Here is a 23,229-nt window from a genome sequence, read left to right as displayed (position 1 = left end):
CTGCTTTTATATCCACATCGTCTCACCCATTGTTAAGGACAATGGTCCTCCACTCTGTAAATAAATGTTACAAGTTTTGTAAGGATTTTTTGGCCAAAATTCATGTTTTCCCTTTAAAATTAATTAAATAGACATTTACCCAGTTTCCATCTGTGTACATTCATCATGCTTGCATTTCTAGACACTGTCCGCTTATATAGCAATATTCCTCTAGATGGCGCCACAATCCCAATTTCAGAAGCCTTTCAGAATGCGATGGTTTCCGGCTTTGAGCTCTAGAATGTGTGCTTCACCACAAATGTTCAGCTCCAATCTGTCTCTTTATCTACAGAAAAGTGGAGTCTCGATGGGGGGTGCTAAGAGTCTCGATGGGGGGTGATTTTGCACCGATCAATGCTAACAAATGTATGAGCACATTTTAAGATTAGTACATTTTCAATCTCATCATTACAAATACTGTGGGCCTGATTCATCAAAAAATCGCAAAAATGGAGCAAAGTTTTTGCGCTAATCCAAAGACGGCCCCTTGCAATTGTAGTATGCGAATGCGATTAACACAGAAATGGCGCTGCTGAAACCAACTGCGCAAATATCCATATGCAGCACACTACACACCCAAAACACTCCCTGTGCCCAGGCGAACACAGCGCAGCAGCTCCGACTGAGAATGCAGGGAGTGAGCGGCACACAACCATAGAAAGTCTTTCGCCGCAGAACACAGCAAGTCAATGGCACAATTCCACATAATGCATACCCAGCAGAATGCACCAGTGAAACATGTCAGAAAGGGGGACAGCTAAGTGGGTGGCCACTCAAACAACAGCCAAACAAAACCACCTTGACCAATATGCAAATGAAGTTGGAAACAGCAACCCCAACAGCACATAGCACGTAAACCCCAGATGGAAATTGTGGAACCAGACCCGGCAGGCGCACACATAGCATCTAGCTGAAAAATGTGGCATGTGCACCTTCCAACATGCCCTAGAGCTGGCCATGCACCAACCCGCAGAAACAACAACCCTCTCTCAAATGTACCATAACGCTCACGCACCTGGCCACATCACCCCCACAGCCACTCACCTATGCACCAGACCAGCAATCAGCTGCCGAGATTTTCACCAACCAAAGCCAACCTACATATGCCAACTCGCCACAAACCAAGGTGCCAAGACGCACAAATGTGCTGCTTGCACTATGCATAAACATGGCCGCAGTGAGCACTTACCCTCCCAGGACAGAGTGGACACAAGTGTACAGGCACATGCACACAACTACCCTGGCAAAGAGCCAAACCCAGCCACGGCAAAGGTTCAGCATATATATAGGGCAAGAGGAAGACCCACAAGCACAGCCCCACACAGAGAGCAGCAGACAACATGCACGACAAGCACACAATCAAACGAGCGAGGCGGATCCTCCAAAAGTCACGTGGCACCACACTCCAGAAGCAACACCCCAACAGAAAAGTAGGAAATAGCAAGAGTGCATCGTGCATACCACTGAACGACACTGGAGGAATAAGGCATCTGAACACAGAACTTTCTATACCATTCTCTTGTCCCCTTTCTATCTTTCTCCCATGTCTATAAACTGCCTAATAATAAATGATCACGGGGGCTGGTTGACTCTGAGGGGGCATTGGGTGTTGGCCAGGGGGGTTGCCCTGACGGGGAGCGAGCATGACAGTTGCCCTTTTGCGGGTCAGATGTGAAACATGGTTCCTCTCCAGAATGCACAGCCAGAGGAGGTAGCTGGGCCCAGCTTCTGAGAACAGCTTTCAACTAACCTGACATCAGACATGAAATACAATGCAGAATCCCTGTGTGTCATCACAATTTGGCCCCAAAAAAATCATCTCACCTTGCATCCTGCGGGTCACACTTTGCTGTTCACCGCAGCCGATGAGTTGACCCACTGAACTATCTCTCAACTTTCATCACAAAGTCTGATGTTTACGAAAGTCATTTTCGCCACGCTCTGAAAATAGAATTTCAAAAAGCCCGCCTGAGATTAAATGCACGAATCGTGATAGGATCATTCCATCATAATTGCAATACTACGCAATCTGGACATCACACCTACCTTAAAAAAAATCACAGTGAATCATGCCTACCCCATAGCCCATAGCACCCAAAGGTACTGGATCTAAGTATATAATGCCTCTTCTTCCCTTGCCCTGCCACTTACCCAGTGTTATTCCTCACGCTTGCGTTGAAATATCTCTCAGCTGGCCTAGCAAACCCACTGCTCTCCTCTGATAGATGGTTTAGTATTTGGGTTCTAATCTGGGGAAAGCCTCCGCACTACTAGAGCCCACTTGAGCACATCTCACGTCCATCGTGAAAGCACACACTAACTTGCATCTAGTGCCGTACTTCGTCAGGCCTAGATGTTGCCATTACAGCAACCTCTGCCCTAAACTTAGCTACACATTCCTGAGACCCTCTCTCTCACCTTCGGACAACTACCATTAGAAACATGCATCCCTCCTACCACAAGGATATCACATTCCCCCTTATTCCCAAGTGTTGTGACCCTTGAAGCAGTTCCTTTTTTACTGCCTAATCCCTCTCCCCTGAAATCTGCCCCCAAATCTACTACTCCCTTTGTACAGAACTGCCGGCCCCCGGCTACCTTCACAATATGGCACTTAACAAACAAGACCAGGTGCCAAAAGTTTGCTATGGTTGCGATGTGCCCGTTATGAATATACAACAACAACACATTACATGACATACACATGCCATGCAAGTGTACACATGATCCCCCAGCCAATTCTGCACACACCCTCGAACCAAGTGCCAAAGGTAACCTATACAAAACAGCTTCCATATGCATGCAACCAACACAAAGTGGTACACCACTGTCAGACTTCACCTGAACTACGGGTGTCATAATGAAAGCAAGGACTTCTGATAAAGGAACCATGTGAGTCAGCCACAACCACTCTAGACACGCCAACACACCCTGCGACATGCCACATGTAGATCCGGAGAGTACATGCTAGCCGCTACTTTGCAACACATGCAGCTGCCAACACATGTTGGGGACTAGTAAGAAAGCATGCCAGAGACCAACACATATCACCTGCATCCAGAAGTGGTTCCCCCATGATGCGTTGAAGACGATCCCTGCACAGTAAGCCAGCATCATATGAGCCACCATGTACACAAGGGATGCCCTGTATTGGTGCAAACACACATCGTGGCCATCGTGCTATGCATGCAGCCCTGCAGGTGTGTGTTTGAACCAATACAAAGTATCCCTTTTGTGCTTACCAATGTCATGCATCAACAGGAATGAACATCTTGCAAATTCTCAGAAGAGTGGGCAAAGTCCATGCCGTGCCGCCACATATCCCACACATTCACAAAGGAATCCTGATACTGAGACATGGCATAGCAAATAATGAGGCACCCTCACAACTATGCAATTGAGGGATACATGCACCGGATAGAAAGGGTTCTACTGCATGGAAAGGTGCACCACACAATAATCATTGGCAACACTAGCAGCTAGCAAGAACATTGACACTCATAGACACACACACATGCACACCAGGCACATAGAATAAAGGACAACACAGCATGCAAGACACTCACAAAGAAGAAATCATGTGTACACAGGCATGTGTTGTGCAGCAAAACCCGCATGAGCCACATGCGGTTCATATGTGGGACACACAGGCAACAGCGACTGGAATAGCTCACTACACCTAAATGCCATGGCCATCTCATTGAAAAATTAAATACACAAAAAGTCACTGGTGCGATGAACATGTTTAAAATGTGGCATAGTTATGCGCAGAAGGTGCACTGCAGCAGGGAAAAATGCACATGGCACGTGACCCTGATGGAAGGCCAATAAAGAGCCATATCTTGGAAAACACACTGAACTGCAGTGTGGCTATAGCAAGGACCCCACTCGAGGAAATGTCAATGCTGTGTTTCTGAGAAGGTTCCAGTCTGGGACACACAGGGGCTCATTTCCGTATGATCTGTGACATCAATGGAAGACATGCAAGCCCCGTGTAAGGCCTCCATTGATGCCACAGAGGGGCAGAACACAACTTCCCTTTCCATTGCCTCCCGCTCTTCCTCTTCACCATACAAATACTTCAGCATTTGCACCGTCATGCATTTTAATGCCAGTGCAAATGCTGGGCATCCCTATGGAGCCGGCCAGCTTGATGCACCAACATAAAGCAGCCAGACTCCATAGGATCCATTATAAATGCCACCAGGCAGCGTTTACTTCATTTCTACAGAGGAGTGCAAAAGAACAGGACAAAATGCATTGTACATGCGTGTACGCTGCCCTTTTTCTCCTGCACATTTTTACTAACTAACTAAAGAAGTTCATATATAGCGCACACGCTCATGAAGGTCTCAGGGCACTCACATGACAAAAACAAACAAAGAAACAGAGAAAAAGTTGCAGAAGCAACTATAAGAGGCTGTATGTGAGGGTCGTTCCAGGATGGCAGTTACAGGATCGTTAATTCAGCTAGTCATTTGCATGCCGCCGTTCAAATGACCAAAATCTAGCGCAGCAGAGGCGTTTTTGTTGAAGTATTCATGTAACGGCTCCCTGCTGCCAAATTACGGGAACTTACTGTGACGAATCAACTTCCGGGCACCAGTGGTCCAGGGATGAATATATCGTTTTTTTAAACCATCAATCAACCCCACACCTCTGGTACAACAGAAGGGATCCGAACAGATTGGAATACAAGTAAATTATAAGACCTCTTTGTCCAATTCTGGTAACGTTGACGAAACGGCAGGCTTATCTCCGGAAGGTTGTGGGTTGTTGGTTAGTTGCAAAACTGCAAAAACACAATTTTTACCCAATGATAAAATGGACAGTTCAGTCAAGGTTGTATAACAGTATCTACTTTATTATTACTACAATAGACAGTTCTAGCACACTACAATTACAACCCACAATGCAAAGGAACACAGAGGACAGACAGTTTCACAAAGTAAAGAGATGCACCCTGGATACTGAATGGAGGGTAGTTGGTAAAGTAATCAGTCTTATAGTTCAACATTATTTGGTTTCAGCACCAAAGGGGCAACAGATCGTACTGTCTCTATGAGCCTTCGGAGAAGGACCAGTGGGGCAGAACCACAATGTACCTGCTTCTGAAGAAGTTCTTGGTGCTCGACCGCATCAAGGCAGTTCCATTGCGATTTGCAGTCTGTGAGACAGAGTTAGTGTCAGGAGACAGCTGCGGGTACCAGACAGCAGGCAGTTCAGCAAGCGAGGCTGGACGGATGCCTGCAGGCTGTCTGCCGCAGCATCTCAGTGCCAATAATCCTTGTCTCTGTGCTGGTTGGAGAATCTGGAATGCTGATGGAGGCGCCTTGGACGGCTCTGGTGACTGCAGCATGACAACAGTCAGCGGTTCGAGGACTCGACTGTCTCGAAAATTGTCCTTAAAAAGATGGATGCTGGATGATGCTTGTGTGGCACTCCTCTTAGCTTCTTCACAGGGCTCGAGTCCTTTCAAGGTGGACGGGCCAAGGCTGAGGAGGGTGTTAGCAGGCAACAGTCTTGTCCTTTGTCCAGAGACTCTCTGGCACTTGCCACCTAAGAAGCTTGTTGTCAGAACCTAGCAGGGCATGCTGTGTGCTGGCTGGGCACTGGTTCTGGAGCTGCTGAACGAGTCCTCTGAGTCCAGTATCTCCCTCTGTTCCCTGAGATATGTTTAGGGGAGGGATCTTGCTTCCCTCTTGGAACTGCTGGCCTTCCTTCCCTGGCAGAAGATGTAAGGTCGACTGTACCTTCAGCTCGGGTCCAAATGAGTCATTCTTCTTGCTCCTTACAAATCTTCCGATGATCTGATCTGTGAGGGGTTCAGCCCTCTTTTAAAGCCAAATGGGCCCGCAGATTGGTGTAGGCTAGGCCCACCTTAATGAACCAATTCTGGGTCCCCACCAACAATCTTCAGTGATGCTTCAGGTCAGAACCAGGGGAAGGATGACAAAATATACTTCTAAGTCCCAACCATCTTCCAGTCTGCTGAACACCAAAGTGTCTCCCTAATTAACTGAGCCCTATGCAGCACTTTATCACAACATGGGCCTTCTTTGAAGTAGGGGGTTGCAGGTAGACTTTCGTCTCCTACAATTCACATACTTCCCTGCTCTGAAAGGAGTGGTTCTAGACAGGATATTCACTGCCCTTTCATACCAAGGAGGAGTGTTAGTACCAAGTTGACACATTTCATTACAAAGAGGTGCCTGGTGTTTGGTCACTCCCTGCACTCAGGCCTTCCCTGAGGCCTGCTAATGAACATTCTTCAGTATTTGCCGCCACCAGAAAGGTTTCACAATGGAGATGCAAATCCATGGGGCCTTGAAATTCTAATCAGGCTGCCCATGGCCAAATGCCTTTGATGAACCCATGGCTGTCAGGAGTCGGCTCCACATGACAGGGGAGGGCAGCGCTGGTAAACTGTGTCCTCCCAGAATACATGACGATTTTTCTGCTGTGCGGTGAGCGTGGAAAATTTGTGCGGAATGGCTCCAGCATTCATTCATTTTAAACAAACAACAAAAGCCCTGGCGAGCGCACCTTTCCTGTGCCGATGGTCGAATTTGTCACACTTACAGAAGGAGCCTCATGGTTGGTGGGCCCCAAAGTGGGAAGAAGTGTTACCAAATAACATGCAACTACAGCTACTAATCAACAAAGTGCCCATGCAACCCTGAAACATACATGTGCAAAGTACTATGAACCACATACACATGGTCAGTGGGCCATGTGATTTCTGAGAAAAGACAACATAGAATGACCTCAACGAAACCATAGAACACCATCACAATGTGTTGAATACATGGACACATGGTCTGTAATACACCCATTCACCCATACACCAGTATGCAAGGCCGCTCTCCACTCGGCCCAAGAACAACAGAAAAGCATGTATGAAACACATAGACATTAATTCCATGTCATCCCTGCATTGGGCACATTGTTTTCCATGCTCTACTTTAGATACCTGCCAGCAGCTTGGATCCGGGCCTGCAGGTCAAGGACCTGGGCATGTAGTGCTGCCTTCACATTTGCAGGGATCTAGACCTGCAATGGAGTTACTTGATGGCAACCACAAGAATGCATCTCAAGACTGGGTCCAGCCTCAATGGCCCCCGTTACCACTTCTGACTACAGTTCCTCATGTCAACCAATGCTTGCAGATGTTGTCCAAGATATGGAATGACATCCCGTCCACGTTGATGGCAGACAACCTTTGCACCCAGATCCTCTCTAATGCCTTGGCCCCAAGCTGCTTGTCTGAGCTGTAGACCTGGTAGACCAAGGATGAAAACTTTTAATGCAGAGAAGTTGACTACCCTCATCCTTACCACCTTGGCTGGCTCAGATGATGCTGTTGTGATTTTGGATTGGAGGGTGGTAGGTGACAGTGGGTGCTCAGTGTAGATGGACAGAGGAAGAGCTGCTAACAGATGATGGTGTTGCTGTCCAGATGAGGCAGACAAGATGACTTGGGGGATGACTGTCTGTGATGTTGGAAGAGTCAAGGACAGTGCCAGTGGAGTGCTACCCAAGAGAGGTAATCAGACAGCAATAGGTGTTAGCCTGACAGGTTAATCAGACAGAAGTGTTAGGAAAGGCAGGAGGATTGTGATGGGGAAAAGGAAAAGGATGGAATGGGGCAGACACAGAGTGAGCAAATTCATGCTATCTTAGCTTGTGAACTTTTAGTTCCAAGCGATCAGCAGAAGTAAAGGCTGTCTCTAGAGTAAAGGATCACACAATGTGCATGGAGGTATTTTGTAGTTATTGTGACAACCCACAGCCATGCACACACACCGGCTTCAGTGAAATTGCAAGGAAGTGTGCAGGAGCGTATGCCTTTAGCGTTGTTGCTTAGAAACCCGGCACAAACTAATAGTCAGTGCGCAGGAGCTCACTACATAGCCTCAACTTCCTTGTCACAGTGGTGAGCAGACATTTCTTGATTTCAACTGCATAGAAAAAAACACACAAATTAGACATCCGTGAATACACTGTGTAATCCGAGCTGGAAAGAAGGCGAACTGCAGCAAGAGATGCAATACTGAGCCAGTCACAAAAGAAAAACCAGAGGGTAGAGTCTAGAAGCATATGCAGCAGCTAGCATGCACACATTCCACAGCACACAGACAATCCTGCTGGTAATAGTAGCTCACAACATGGCAAATATTCCAGGCCCTGCGCTTGTTCTACCTCAAGTAGCTGGGGAACTGGTAATAAGATGAAAAGACTGGAAGGAGGATTTACAAAATTTGTGTTGGCTCTATATGGCCCGAATTATGAGGTGGAGGGCAAGGATGCACTTATATATCATTGCGAGGGGCATGGAGGCCAAGAGACCCTCAAAATGTTGACTGAACCCACAATTGAGGATGACACTGAGATGAATTAGTTTGAAAACACTTTAGTAAAGCTGGACAATCATTACTAAGTCAAGGAAAACAAGGTACTTGTCAGATATCGGTTTGTGACGAGAGAACAGAAAAGAGGTGAACATATTGAGGAATTGTTGACCGTGTTGAGGGGGTTGGCAGTCAAATGCCAGTTGAAGCCATGTTGTCAGGAGGAATGTTTGAGAGACCAATTAATGATTAAGTGTTCTCAAGATAAAGTGCATGAGGAATTCTGGAAGGAGAAGGACCCACATTGGGACAGAGCAGTAGAAATTGCCAAACAGGTGCAACACCCCAATTCGTGCATCAAGGAGTTATGCAGGGATGGCAAAAAGAAGTTAGAAGAATCATTAAAGACCAGTCTTGTGTACAAAGACAAAAGAGGCCAACACGTACCTAAATCTTTACTTTAAGGTCCAGGGAACAAGGACACATACTGGAGAAATAACAATGCCACAGACGCAGGCTAGAGGAACAGAGGTAGAAGGAGTGCGATTAACAGGAGAGATTGTGTTGGAAATAGACAGACTAATCAATAAGTGAAAAACTACCATAGATGTGGTAGCACAGATCACTTGGCCATGGATAAAGAATGTACTGCAACATTTGTGGAATGTAGACTGTGTGGGAAGAGAGGCCACTGTTCTAGGTGCTGTAGATGAAGGAGTGGACACTTTGGGGGAATTCATAAGAATGTGGGCAATAAAGATGCAGAATTTGATGGTCTTGAAGGTATACAAGAAGTGAATGCAGTGTGTTAGGTGAAGGTAAGGAAGCCCAAAGCGATGATAGGGGTGAATAGAGTGGGTTTGAAATGCTTGTTGATAGTGGCACAGATTACACATTGATCAGTAGTAAGAATTGGAAAGAAGAACTGTCTAGGTGTGTGTTGAAGGAGGCTAGTGATAGTGTGCATGCTTATGGAGACAATCCCACTGTGATAATTGGAAAACTCAATGCCAAAGAGGGAAAAGCACCTTTAGTAAGATTTTGTTTTTGTAACAAGTGTTGGAGGCACTCTGTTGTCATGGAGCTGCCAAGCTGCTCTTGGTTTGAAATTGGATCCCAACGCCACAGAACGGGTTCAAGTTGGAGGAAGCAATGAGGTGTCTGAGATTTCCATGCTCAGTGAAGTAGCTGTAGCCAAAGGTTTTCAGGGATAGCATAGGTTGTCTTCAAGGGTTTTTACACAGGATTAAACTCAGGAGAGAGACAGTTCCTTCTGTGTCAAAGCACAGGTCTGTGCCCATGGCACCCAGGTAAGAGGTTGAGTAGAACTAAAACACATGGTGAGGGAAGGCATCATTGAAAAGACAGAGACATCGGAATGGGTGAGCCCCATTGTAGTGGAGAAGAAGTCAAATGGGTCAAGTAGGCTATGTATTGATCTAAGAGAGGTGAACCAGAATCTGGTTACGAGAGGTTTCCTCTACCAAAAATTTACAATTTAATCTCTGACTTGGCAGGCTCGAGAGTATACTCTTTGCTAGATCTCAGATTGGCACATCTTCAAGTACGGATGCCTCCGGCATCTTATGATACACTCACGTTCATCACACATGTGGGTTTGTTCAGATGTGTTTGAATGCCGTCCAGCCTGATTTCTGCCGCTAGTGTTTTTCAGAGAGTTATGCACAACATATTTGAAGCCTTGAGTGGAGTAAAGTACTATCACGATGATTTATCAGTGTGGGGCAGGAACAGGAAAGAGCAGGATGCTTGGTTGAGGGAGGTTTTGTAAAGACTTGAAGTGTCGGGACTGACACTGACGCTGAAAAAATGCTAATTTGGAAAATCGCCAGTAGACTACCTAGGATATAGTCTGTCAGAGAAAGGAGTGAGTCCCAAACATAGTACGGTTAAAGCCATAGTGGATATGACTACTCAGAAGAATAGAGCTGAGCTATCATCTTTTCTAGGGATGCTTGAATATTATTCCAAGTTTGTTAGGGGCTTGTCCAACAAGACAGTGGCAATGAGATGGCTCACCAGGAAGGGTGTGCAATTTGACTGGTCAGAAAGGTGTTTTGAGGAATTTGATTAGGTAAAACAAGACATTACACATGCACCTGTTCTGCAGCAGTTCAGACAGTCCACCAAGACAAAAGTTTTTATGGATGTATCAGAATTTCGTTTGGTGGCTGTGCTCACTCAAGCACATTGCTCAAGGATATGTACCATAGCATATTCTTCTAGAGCGCTTAAGGAGGTAGAAACACACTATTCAGTGAATGAGAATGAGGCATTGGCAGTGTTATGGGCAATCAACAAGTTCAGGGTATACGTGTATGGTAAATAAGTTGTGATACAGACTGATCACATACCTCATGTGGCAATTTTCAACAGGAAGGGGCTTGATGGAGTTTCAAGGAGGATTTCAAGGTGGATTACTGGGCTGCAGGGGTTGGATTTCACTGTTGAGCATGTGCAGGGCAAGGACAATGTGGTGGCTGTTGCCCTGTCGAGAAATCTTGTGGTGGAGAAAGATAAACATAAGATGACGGTGGTGGATGATGATGTCAAGGGCCTTTTTCTGGTAGAGGAAAGTTTACAGGAGAGTGAGTGGTTAAAGAAGTTCCAGGAGGATGATATTTGTCAACAGGTCAAGAGTTGGATACAGAACAAGTGGAATGTGGGAATCCAATCCATGTGTGATGCCCTGAACGAATACAAAAGGGTGAAGGAGGAACTCGGTTTGGAAGGTGAATTTGTTTGTCGTGGTCAGAGGTTTCTGGTTCCGAGTTGTATGAGAGGGAAAGTAGTGGAGTTGGGACCCAGTTCTCACATGCGTATTTGTAGGACAAAGTCTCTGATTAGGTTAGACTTCCTGTGGCCATACATGGATGAGTTTATTGAAGCACGTGTCAGAGGATGTGCGCAGTGTAGTGATAGTGACAAGGTTTTAGTGACAAGAGTTCCCTCCATAGTGATTCCACAGGTTCCCAAGGGGCCCTGGGAGTTCATTGCTGTGGATTTACTTGGACCTTTAAATGTTGGAGGTGCCAAAGACTGCTACGTCATAGTTGTCATGGATTTACTTTATAAATGGCCACAGGTGGGTGTAAATAAAGACATCACATCCAGAAATGTGATTACGTTTCTTGAAAATGTGTTTTGGAGGGAAGTTTGACCCACATACATGGTTAGTGACAATGGACCTCAAGTTTGTGTCTAATGAATTTCAAAGGTGACTTAGAATGGAGTGGTGCACATGACATTCATGTTCTACTTTCTTCAGTGTGTTGCATTTTCTCTGTCTTTCCACAGCTCTGGGTGTTGTACAGTGTTTTCTAGATAGTTCTGCAGATGGTGTGTTTGATTAAAGTATATACATTGTTATAGAACCTTGATTGGACATTCCCTTTAATTTGGACTGTGATGCTGTGTTGTTTGTGTCACTACTGGATCACATTCACACCCCCTTAAGAGCATGGCCTTCCTTTGACCCACTTCAGCAGCGTCTGTTTTACCTTTATGATTGTGTTGGCTCTTACTTTGTAGAAGTGTGAGGGCTGAGTGGACATTTACTCATCCCTTTACTCCTGCAGAGCAGAGTCCAATTTGTCATACCAGACTCCTGTGTAATGGTGCATTGTTGACTGACTCGTTCAAGTGATGGTTGCTGTGTGACCATGGTTGCTGTGTGACCATGCATGCTTCTGATGTGTCTGTAGTAACTTGGTCTTCTTCATATTGGTGGCACATTCGATGATGCGCTCATGGACAAAGTTGCAGTCCTGGTGTTGTGATGTGTTTGTGATTAATGCATTCATGTGTATGGTTACTGCGTGGTTCTTCAGTCATATTTGTCACAAGAATGGCGATCCAACTTTCCCCAGTCTTGCTTTTCATGTTGTGTCATAACTCTTTTCCACTCTGGATGGTATTTCTCACGTTATTTTGTTGGCCATACAGATTTTGGCCTCTGTCATCATTGAGTCCCATTTAGTATAAGAGTTTGGAGTCTTGTCACAACATGTGTTACTGTTCATGTGAAGAATGTATGCACCACTTGGTTTTGGCTTTCCCTTTCCTCTGCTCTTTGCCCCGTATGAGGCATTGGTACAGCGCGTGGATTGTACTGCAAAACTCCCTGCACTTCCACATGTAGGCGCTATTGTGAGGCTATATTTTGCCGCACACTACAATTTTTGGAGCACTACTGGTGGAGTCTTCAGCAACTTGCCAACCGAATGATCAAGGCAACAACGACGTGATTTCATCAGACCAGCGGTGCCTTCCACAATCCCTGGGTTTGGCGTTGCACTTGTTCTCTGCAGACGTTGGGGCATTCCGAGGGGGCTTCAGTAGGAATGGTGACCGTGAGTGTGCACTGACCCATGCAAAGGTAAAGATATGCAGCAATGCATGACTTTAATCTCTATGGGCAGTACATTCTTTTTATGTGCCGTGTATGAGGAATGGGTCATACTCACCAAGCAGCCACATGTCACTAAAGGTTCAGATGTCAGAGCCAGGTGCAGGGGAGGCTGGTGGAGGGTGTAGCTGTCGTGTGTGGATACAGGGTAATCCTAGCCGCTGCATAGCTCTGGACCCCAGAGATCAGTATTTTTCTTATACATTTCACCTAGCAGTTCAGGCAGGGCTGCTCCCATTGGTGGCAGTACCTGAATGATGTGTATATTGATGGACCCCTTTTGCAATCGCACAGACAGGCTAAAAAACAGTGATGTGGACGGTTGCCCAGAGCAATGCCAGTGGTTCAGATTCATTCAAAATCTTCCACCCATTACTTTTTGGTTTCTGCATTTAAGCACAATTAATCTGAAATTGCTGCCACCGGAGCCGTGTGCGCAGGCAACGGGTGGTTGGAGGCGGGCTTGCTATAGTCCTTGCATGTCTCTTAAGAGATGCGGATGGTGAGCAGCTAGAAAGGGTAGGGGGCGTAAATTTGCCTGATTTGTGGGACAATGGGGGTCATTATGAGTTGGGTGGTAAGGGATTACCGGCACCGGTAAGAAGACCGGTGCCGGTAATCCCCTACCGCCCAATTCCGAGGTCCCTTAGCGGGAACCGTAAGGGACGTGTGGTGGGACCACACGTCCTTTACGGGTCCCGCTAAGGGACCATGGCACTAATGACGGGCCTGCCATGAGCAGGCCCGTAATTAGCGCCTTCCCCATTCCCATTGAGCCCTATGGGAGCTCAAATGGGAATGGGGAATGGTTGGTTCAATGGGGACTTACCGGTCCCTCCAGGGTCGGAATGCACCGGTAAGTCCCAATTGAACCAGACCGGTACCGGACCCGGTATTGGAGGCAGCCATGGAGCAAATAGCGCCATGGCTACCTCCAATCTCGGAATGAGACCCAATGACTGGAGGTAATGGTGGCTGTTTACAAAGCATGTCACTGTGTTTCTTTCAGTCTTTGTAGTAGAGTTGTAAAAAGCAGTGTTGAGAGGTGGAGTGGATGAAAGGTATGACCCAGGCATGGGTTTGTACTGGGGAGAGTGAGGGTGTGGATGGGGTCAGTGGGAAGCACAGAGTTAGGCACAAGGGTAAACGGGTGGGGGTTGAGAAGAGAGGATCATAGCTTCACTAGTTTGTTTGTTACATTTTGACCCCTGTCCAGAACACAAATGTAAAACCCACTCTAGAAAGACAGTTGGAGGTATTTGGAAATGTCAGCTCTGTTACTGAATCCTGGAACACATTCCTGTTTTCCTGAGAATATCCGGCCAAAAGCAGCGTCTAAAAGAACGAGACATGTGTACATGTATTGGGTGTTTTTTTTAGAACTTCAGGTCCTATTTGGTTTAACATACTATTTCACAAGGGACATTAAAAAATATTATGATTGATAAAGTTTTGCATTTGTCTCACACTTCAGTGGTCATGTACGTACAACCCTCTCATTGTGTTGAAACAGTTCCCATCTCTGCAGCAGTTGAGGGGCCCCAGTGCCCACAGGCATTTCTTTTCTCTGAATGTGTTCCTGCTAAGTAGTTGTTTGTTGGAACATTCAGCCTGAAAGTATTGCCTTTGAGCCTGATTCATGGAATTTTTAGCACAGTGCAAAGTGACTTTTTACTGGTGCAAAGTGACGTTGCACTGCAAAAGTAAACTTTGCACTGCTCCATTGGCAGTGAGAAGTCACTTAGTTTGCACCAGTGAAAAGTCACTTTGCACCGCGCTACACATTCCATGAATCAAGAGTCCGTTTTTCGTATGCATGCCAACATTTTAAATGACTTGTATGCGTGCATGGTTTAACTAATCGCATACAAGGGAGGCGGTGTGTTTTTCTTACTACAAGCGCAAACTACTTCGTGGGCCACCAGTGACTTGCATAAGTAAAATCAGTATAGGGCCCACCGGCTAAAATTGTCCCTCACACACACCAGTCTGCCGTGCAAAAGGGTAATGCATGACCCCGTTCTGAGAGGCTTGTCAGGAGAAAGGATGGTGCATTGCAAAGCACTCCATCTATAACTGTTTTCCACTATTTGTTTCCTGCTCTGCTTTGATAACCCCTGTTTTCGAATGAACAAGTGAAATGTGCAATTGAAAATAAATATGGAGCGAAGCCGGACATTCCGGCGCAGCTCAAGCGACAAATTTTATTCTTCAGTCAGATGCGCCCTCTGCTGGTTATTTAAATGTACTTACGCACGAAACATAACACAACAGGAACCACTGAAAAAGAGTAATCAAATCCATTTCCCATAACCTTATAAGACATCTTTGCTTACCTTAAATGAAGAACCTGATTCTCAACGTCAGTCTCATTGCAGAGTTTAAGGATAGGAATAAAAGGCGCCGCAGAGGAAATCGGCAAGTCTGTCACCAACTAATGGGGGTTTAAGAAGAGCTGTGAGGGTTTCTGCGCTATAGTAATGTGGCGCAGCTGCTAACGTGACGTAAGCAGTACTTGGTGAATTCTGTGATTTTTCAGGTTAAAAGGAGCATTGTTGGCTCTGGATAAAGGTGTAGTTTCAAGCAGGGTGTATGGTGTGCACCTCCCTCTCGCCCACCTTCATAGAACGTACGCGTTGCGCCTAGCGCTGTCATGACTGGGTGTACCCAATCATCTTTCATGTTGTGCTCTCAGACACATGTTCACTCTGCTTTGATTCAAGCTGTAATTCCCCGTTCTTGCCAATCAGAGGCTGCCCAGAAACCAGCAATTAATGGCACCTAGTACCCAGTGAGGGGGGTTTGGCAGGATCCCAGCCAATGGGGCTCCAACAAAGCCCTCTATACCAACTCAGCAATAACATACAAACAGGCCATACCCCAAGCAAAAAAGGCCACCTAAAATGAGAGGATTTCAAAAGCACAATCTGGAACAAGAGAGTTATTTGCCACACTGTGTGAACTTGAGTCACCAGATGACCCTCCTGCCACCTGCATGAAAGAAGGCACTTGGTGCGCCAATATCCAAAGCGCACTACTAGACAAACTCTATGTACTCAAAAACAAAATCCTAGCAAAAAAATAAAAAAAATCATCACCAATGGAATGAATATCCTTAGAACAAACTCCAGTGCCTCACCACCATATCACCCCATTCGAATTCTCCCAAATCTCCAACGCAGAAGTCGCTAAAATCATCAAATGTTTAAAACCTTCCAGATGTCAAGGTGTCATCTGTCCGGCCGCTGTCATCAATGAGTGCACAAATGAATTAGCCCCCTTCATCGCCTCACTGATCAACACATCATTTAACACTGGTACGGTGCCCACCAACCTGAAAGATGCTTGGGTCCTCCCACGCCTTAAGAAGCCAACACTTGACCCGTGCATACCTACTAACTATTGCCCCTTCACAACCGCCCCCTTTCTCCTCAAAATATTGGACAGAGCAGCGTCCCTACTGATCCAAACCGCCTCAAAACATACAAGCTTCTAGGACTGCACCAATCGGCTTCCGTCCTTGCCATAGAACATAATCTGCTCTCCTCAAACTCAAAATACAGATGGTTGAATCAAAAGACAATGCAAATTAGCCCTCCTCCTGCTGCTCGAACATTTCGTCAGCCTCTGACCTGGTGGATCGCAAAATCCTTTGCAATCACCTTGTTCCGGCTGACCACTTCTCCTCTATCATACATTAGGAGTTTTTAGAATTCTTATGATACACTTTATTAAATGAAATAAAAATATTTTCTATCAAATTTGGGACGTGAATTGAATTTTTTCATCTCCTGTTTTATGATGTGGTTTTCACTTGCCCACTGCTATTGTTTGGTTAGTGCTTCATTTAGGGTTTAGTTTTGTCCTGTTACCTAAACAAGATCTAATACCTCGGTCTCTTAGTTTCTCTCTCTCTATATATATGTTCTTACCAAGCACGACCGAGTGTATATTTTGGCTTGGAGTCCCTCATTGTTTGTTGGTGACTTCTCCCCGAAAGCCATAACATGGATTGAATCCTTCCTGTGAAATAGAACCATGAGGGTCTTCTCACCTACAGCCTCGGCTCCGCCAGCCACTGCCTCATGTAAAATCCCTCAGGGCTCCCGTGTCTCACCCACGCTTTGCATTATTTTCACAAAGTTGCTATTTGATCTCCTACAGTAATTACACAGATGATACACAGACCCTCTTGCCCATAATAGGCAATTATGACACAGACTCAACTCATTAAATACTATCTATCAGAACATCCAGGCATGGATGGCTATGCAATTCCTGTGTTTGAATAATGAGAAAACCAAGCTGCTACTCATCATATCCCACAAGCTCCTAAACAAACTTGACAGTGCCTACACATCTTTCACCATCGACAGAAACTACATCCTAGTTTCTAAAGAAGTTAAAACCCTGGGAGTTCATCTGGGGCCAGATTACAGAAACTTTGAATCGGTGCAAGTGTAAAGTTTGCATGGTATTAGCACTAGGGCAAAGTTTGCCCTATTTTTAAAAATACTGGGACATATTAGAAAACCATTGCACCATGACAAGTGCAGTTTGGCATGGTATAAACACCAGGGCAAAAATTACCCTAGGGGAAGAAAGAGACATTTTCACAGCATTTTTGCACCAGGACAAAGTTTGGTATTACTTGGCCCTGGTGCAAAAATGCATCATAGGTTATGATTTTGCACTAGGGACATTTTTGCCCTGGTGGATACACCATTCAAAATTGCACTCGTCATGGTACAATTGTTTTCTAATATATCCCAGTGTTATTAAAAATAGAGAAAACTTTGCCCTAGTGCTAATACTGTGCAAATCTGCACTTGCACCTGTGTAAAGTTTCTGTAATCTGGTCCCCGACTCTGCCCTCACGCTAACTAGACAGGTCAATACCATAGCCTCATCCTCGACCTACACAACTAGGCTTATCAATTACGGCAGACTCTGCTTCTCAATTACAAGACATTCAAAGCAATGCCCTCAGAGCAGCATTGAAAATCCCAAAAAGAGATCCTATCCCCTCAGATAGAAGAAATGCCCATTGGCTCCCTACCCAGGATCGAATTTACTTCAAAGCCTCACCCTAACAAACAAATGTCTGGCACACACTGCCCCTAAATACATGTCTTATAAAATCATCAAATCTCAAACTAACAGACCAACCAGAGCCTCCCACTCCCACCATTTATCCATACGTAGATTCAACTCCAGAAATCCGGCGATCATAGATTCTTGGTGGTGGCGGCTAAATATTGGAACGCCCTTTCATCTCACCTAAGATCTGAAACCTCCATTTGGTCTTTCTGTAAAGGCCTCAAAACTAGGCTCTTCCCTCAAGATGCATAACCACCCCCTAGCCTTTTTTCAGTTTAGTCAATGCAACAGATTTACGTAATGAATTTCAAGCAATTGCAAATGTACCTGTACTAACATTGGTACTGCTTTAAGTTAAACTTAACTGCACCTTCTGTAACCAGCACCTAGTTGCCTTTGCGTTCATGCAAGCGCTACTGTACCTGTACCAACATCAATTGTGCTCTGAGTTAAACCTCACAGCGCTTTCTGTAACCAGTGCTAAAATGCCTTAATTTTTTGTGCACTCTACAAAGGACAAAAATAAATCCTCCTTTCCCACATTTCCCTTCACAACCACCAGACTTACCTGCTTTTCAGGAGCAAACGCGCTGGAAACACTACTGTCTTTATTGTTTTCAATGGCTGCCATGGAAAGGGAAAACTGACTTTGTTTTCCTTTCCCAGGCAGCCATTTTTTAACTTTTTTTTCTGTTCTGAATTGCAGGAGCCTTGCAGAACAAAATTAAAAATGCTTTTAGTACCCGGTCTTAAGGGCAGGGGCACTAATAGCAATACGCCCCTTGCAGGGGGGCCTTACCACTTCAGGGAATGCCCCAGGGCCATTATTAAGGCCCTCGCTTTGCTCTGGCCTGGAACGATGGGCCCTGGGGCATTACCTGAAGTGGTAATGACACCCTGCTCGGGGCTTAGTGCTTAAATGAGTCTTGCAGGTGAGAACTTTCCAAAACTTCATTAAACACGCTAATGCACAAGATGCTAACACACTGAATCGTTTTTACATTTAAATCCACACAGCAGATTTCAGCTGCTTTGGCTCATTTACTGAAGACGTGTGTGGACCTACCAGGAAATAGCAGGGTGATCAGTTTTTAAAATAAAAAAAAAACATGATGGGCTACCGACATAGAAGTAGGACTACAGTTCCGACAGATAGGACGCCAATGAAACTGTTGTCCTACTTCCATGTCAGCAGCCTTTTCTGCACAAAGTACATGTAAGTACGTGTTCATTGAAAGCTCAAAGCTTTCACTGGAGGAGAGAAGTTATGGAGGAAGGGCATGAAAAACACAAGCGAAACACAAACGTTTCCCCTTGCCCGATTTCAGCATTTGTTCGAGGTTCATCAGCAAAAACCGGCAAATAGCCAGCCATCCACAAATTCCGGGACAGGGCTCCAAAACTCCAGGAACAAACTCGAAATACTGGGGTGGTCCCGGCAAAACCAGGACGTCTGGTCACCCTAGGTAATAGGTTACTCTTTTGTGCAACCTCACCTGTTATTCACATATGCATAACGCTGAGCAATATGCCGGTTTGTAACAATGAAACACATCCCAAATCTTTTAGCTAATTCAACGCATAAAACACCAATTTAAGATCAAGAAATTAAACTCAATCAAAATCCCGGCCAAATGTTACAATTCATAACCACAATTGCCTCCTCTAAAAGCTTTATAAGTCATAAATTCCTCTTAAAATGTCATATTAAACAAGTTTATGGTAGCTAAAACAAGACACTCATTATCACCACCTATCAAAACCGCAAAGCATTCTTCAATTGATAATGTTCTGTTGCACATTAAACATTTCCCCAAGTAGACAGTTCTCTGATGGGCTAGTAGACCCTTACAAAACAGCAGGCGTCTTACTGTTTCTCGCTCCTTCTCTCCTTTACAGTATCGGCACTCGGTAGCCAATCTCCTTGGTCGAGAGAGAGCTGCCAGTACCACTCTTGTCAAACATAAGTTCATTCTTACACTAATAAATTGATTCCTGAAAAATTTTAAGGAATTCTAAGAAGTGAGTTGGCACCATTCTGTATCCTCTCGTTTCATGTACGCAGTGATTAAACAATTTGAATTTCTTTCCTTCGTTCTGCGTACTAATCCAGTCTGACCTCCGGACATTGACCTTCACTTTATCTGGGTTACTTACAAGATCCTCTGCGGTTGCATCTACCTCCAATAAAAGATGTTTACAGGCTTATCACCTTCTATCAATATGGGATCCCTTCCTGAATTGAAAGCATTTTTTTACGTTCGGAATAATGGTGCTTGATGTTCTTTGATTCAAATGCGGTAGAGTGACATGCTTTTCCAGTGAACCATGCCATAAATGGGTACTGTTCAAGTTCATGTTGGACCACTTGAATGGGCATTGATTTTGGTAGCCCCATTACTTATTTCCAAAAAGAACCCTCTAGTATCAGCCATACTGTGCTAGGTAAAAACAAAGCCGCCTCTGACCTACACGTTAGTGCTGCCATTACCTTCAATTTGTAGAACTGAATGACCAGTACTAATGAAAAACCACTATATTTTTGGTGTAATGTTTTTTCCCTTGAGCTGCTAGGTTTTTTTTCTTTCATTTTAATTACTTTTTAGTCAGGGCGCCCACACTGCTAGGAGTGACACATACACCTATTTATCCAAACACCTCCACTTGTTCCAAAGGTGCACCCTCCAAATACCAAATTTGGGTTCTACCTGTCATCCCTTATGCAGGCTGTATTGTCAAGACCTTTGATTTTTGGGATATTGATCTCTAGGCCATTTTGTGCACATAATCCATTAGTTTAATTAGTTGCCGTTTCAGATCTATCATCGTAGGGAAGCATTTTGTTTTTACTAAAGTCTCCCCTAAACCCGATATAAATAAATTGAACAAGGCGGGTGCAAATTGGCACCCCTGTTTTAGGCTCTTGGAAGTTGCAATTTCCTCAAAAAGAAGCCCTGCACCATTCAATCTAATTCTTAGAGAGGTATTGGAGTATAAGGCTTTTATGGCCTCCAAGATATCACTAGGGCCTCCCCAACAAGCTAATTTGGACCATAGGAGCGTGTGATTGATTCTATCAAAGGCCTGGGCCAGGTCTATAAAGCATGGATAGATGTTTACTTTCTCACCATGACCCTGATTTTTGGAATGTTAAGGAGGAATATATCAACATTTGTCCCTTTTCCTTTGGTAAATCCCGATGGAAACCTGCCAACTTTCTATCAGCAGTTTTTGACCATTCATTTAGGTCCTGCAAAATCACAGAGGTGAAGAATGTTCTGATCACATCAAGAAGGGTAATAGGTTGATAGTTCTTTGGTTTGGCCTTATTGCCCTTCTTGATTATCAGAACTATGATCGAAAGTCTCCAAGACGGTGATACCATCCTTATCCTTGACACCTGTCTGAAAAGCAAAAACATAATATCGGTCTGTGTCTTTGGATCTTTTTTCAAGGCTGCGATTGTGAGCCCATCGGGCCCTGGGGCTCTTGAACTGCTCACCCACTTTATGCGAGCTAGTATGCCTCCTTGTCGATCAGTAAATTCCATGATCCATCGACAGGATAACCATGTTTAGTTTCTACAGTGCAATTCTCAGCCAAGAACAGAGCATGAAAATGCTTGATCCATGCATTTCCCTACACTGTAGATGGCACTGCAGCTGCTTGCAATGCTCCGACACGATTAATCAGCCCCCAAATCTCTTTTGTTTGATCTTGCAGATCACTTTTGCGATTATTGCCCAGGAGCCGTGCATCCTGATTGCCTCTCAGGATTCCAGCATTCCATTCCAGTTGCCAATAGGTGTTACTATTATTTGACAAAATGAAAATCAATCAATTGATCTTGCCAATATTTGAATCTGTGTCAAACTGATCACACACATCTATGTTGGAGACCATCAACTCATTGAGCTATGTAGCCATCACTGTTTCCCCTGTTTTCTTTAACACACCACACTAACCAATCACTAAGTTAAACATGGACGTGTATTTTCTTTCACCATGTTTATCAACTTCTCACATAGCTAATCATAGCAAATCAGAGGAGCACACTGGCATGAATATACTCAAAGCTGTTACCCTTCCTTGCATCTGACATTTTACTATAGAAATGGCATTGAGTCTCATTATTATGCTTTTTGTGAACTTCCAACACGTCCTTGCCCCTAGTCCTTCCCCTTCATCATTGTCATTCAACAAAGGTCTTCTCCATTGTTATAGTCCTTCATATTTCTCCATTGACATATTCCTTCTTCCTAGTTCTTGTCTTTTGTCACAGTCATTCTCCTTAATCATAGTTCTTAGTTCTACCTCATCTCCATCACAGACCTTCATCCTTGCCCTTCACAGTTAGGCAGAATTGCGTGCAGTACCCTCAGGGACCACTACATACAATTAGGACTACAGGTGTAAGTAAAAACCAACCTTTGGTATAAGTCTGCACTACACAGTTTTGTGGTAGCGAGCTGAGCAGCCAGGCTTATCTCAAGAGGGAATGTGAGCAGTACAAGAGATTACACTGAGGTCTTACAATCACAGTGGTTCAAGTAGACACTTATACTCAAGGTTTCTTGGTAAAACACTTATTAAGTTATTACACAATCATTTAGAAACCATTTCACTAGAAGGAGGCAACTTAATATTATACAAAAACACACTTCAATAGCAAACCAATAAGTTTCTGAACTAATTAGGCTCCCCTGAAATAGGAGCAAAATGGCATTTCAGTTACTTTCCATGGGAGCAAAAAGGCACAAGTTAGCAGAATATATCACAATTACTTTCTTAGGCAGTGCAAATAGTTATAGTTCACTAGAGGACTCGATTCTGTTCAATAGGTATAGGCCAAAGTCAATGGACTAATGTCTTGGATAGGAAAGAGCAATTCTTGAAGTAAATGGTAAAGTCTTTGCCAAAGTCCTCAAAAGTAGTTTGTACGAAAAAGAATCATATGTTGGGTCACAAGCTGATTAGGCCTGTAAATTGGGAAAGTTCTGCAAACTTTCACCACGAGAGAAGCGTTCTCTCAATCGGGTTGGCACAGTACCTTAGTATGAAGCAAAAGATGCAGCTGAAGACGTTGGTTCCTGGCAGTTCCTACAGATCTCACTGTTCCTGGGCCTCAGCCATGGGGACAAGAGGGAGGACGTCGGGGGACTCCTGCACTGCACGGAATCGTCAGAAAACACAGACAAAATGGAGTCACTTCAGTACGAGTAGCTGTTCTTCAAGCACACAAGCTGGTGTCCTTCCCCCTGGTTGATCCTAACCAGCTTCTAGAATGGTATCCAGGTGGATTATGAGCTT

This window comes from Ambystoma mexicanum, chromosome 3p (genome assembly GCF_040938575.1).
Source record: "Ambystoma mexicanum isolate Mex_15411 chromosome 3p, UKY_AmexF1_1, whole genome shotgun sequence".
Lineage (NCBI taxonomy): Eukaryota > Metazoa > Chordata > Amphibia > Caudata > Ambystomatidae > Ambystoma > Ambystoma mexicanum.
This window is presented reverse-complemented; position numbering follows the sequence as displayed.